This window comes from Pteropus vampyrus, unplaced genomic scaffold (assembly GCF_000151845.1).
Source record: "Pteropus vampyrus isolate Shadow unplaced genomic scaffold, Pvam_2.0 Scaffold15357, whole genome shotgun sequence".
Taxonomy (NCBI): Eukaryota; Metazoa; Chordata; class Mammalia; order Chiroptera; family Pteropodidae; genus Pteropus; species Pteropus vampyrus.
The window spans coordinates 1-1,638 of NW_011904138.1; the positions used below are offsets into that span (position 1 = coordinate 1).

General features: G+C 38.9%; 1 pseudogene; it reads right to left on the reverse strand.

Annotated features, from left to right (window-relative positions):
- Positions 1-1,047: 1,047 nt before the first annotated feature.
- On the reverse strand, positions 1,048-1,166 carry LOC111735112 (annotated as a pseudogene).
- Positions 1,167-1,638: the final 472 nt, after the last annotated feature.

Here is a 1,638-nt window from a genome sequence, read left to right on the forward strand (position 1 = left end):
GAAACCACTCTATAAAGAAACCTGAGGCTGCCTGGTTTAAAATTAAAAATAACCGATGATGTATTTAGCTACAGGAAATGAGGCGATGGCAGACCTTTTCGATTATACCTAATAGCACAGAGCTTTTAAAAATGAAGTCATTCCCACTGACATATTTTTAAGAGTAACACTTACCTGTAAAACTTGAATGACGGTTTTATAGAAAGAAGTACAAATGGCACTACTGTGTAACTTATTGCTATCTGAGTAACCATCCACGTGATAACATCATACAATAATTTCAGCGGGGGAGGTTCAATGAAATGATGTCTGATGTTAGTTCTTATCTAAAATGAAGAAACAAGAATATTTGCTTCATCCTGATAACACTACTTACAAAAGTACACAGACTGGGAAATAACCGAAACTCACACATTGCTGGAGTCTAAAATTGCAGCGCCACTACCGGAAAAGTTGGTTCAGAAAAACTAATGCATATGTGCATAAAAAAACATGGAGAAAGGGTGATGAAGCACGCGGGCAAAATGTAGGAATCTGGGCAAAGGGCACTGAGAAGTTCTTTGCAACTTTTCTGTGGATTTGAAGTTGTATTAAAATTAAAAGTTTCAAAAACAGTTCAAAATAACATTTTTAGGAACACTGTTTCTACAGGTCTTTCAACCCTATTTGGTAAAACTACAGTTTATAAATAAAGTTCAACCTATTTCCCATCTTTTCAAGGTATTAACTATGTTCACAGCAGTGAATATAAAATGAGACATCCTTATTTTTTTCCATCCTCTGCATCTGTGACAGACAGTATCCAATGAGCTTCAGGCATTATTTATTTAAAAAAATGAAATTTGATAAAAATGACCAAAAAAATGAGTATGCACATTACTTGTTCACTTGTTCATTAATGGAAGCTGAGATGAGCTTCTCAAAAAAAGGTTTTGTCTAATTATCGCTATTTTAATTTTTTTTTTTTTTGAGGTGATGTGACCCTTGGTTGACCTCACAGATTGCAAGGACCTTGTCAGCTTACAATCCCTTATTTTTTATTTTTTATGCCTACAGCACCTGGTCTTCCTAAGTGGTTTCCCATCCAAGTTCTAACCAGGCCCGACTCTGCTTAGCTTCCGAGATCAGATGGGATCGGACTTGTTCAGGGTGGCGTGGCTGTAGACTATTTTAATTTTTTTAAGCTTCTAGAACATTTCAGTTTTAAAATGTGTAACTTAACCGAACATTATTTTTTTTTCTATCGTGTTCCCCACTTTTCTTGTCTGTTTATAGAGGAAACATCCCCACCACGTGGATCCCACATGAGGTTTTCAGAGGGGTTCCGGGGTACGGTTAATGGCACTCCCGCACAGAGACCCTCATTTTCAGCAGCCAGGACAGAATCTGGCTCCTTCCAATGCCTGCCCAGTGCCCTGCCACAGCCACCCACCCTCTTTTCCCTCCTGTCAACCAAAGGCAAATTGGTTTTCCTGAGGCATGGCTTTTAGCATTCCAGTCCCACGATTAAAAACCTCACCTGACTCCTTAATATACAGACAGAATAAAGATCAGGCTCTTCTCCAGTTTGGTGCTCAAGTTCTCCTGCTATTTGTCTGCTCCCCCACCCCGCCCTTGGACTTTCCAGAATTATTCCCT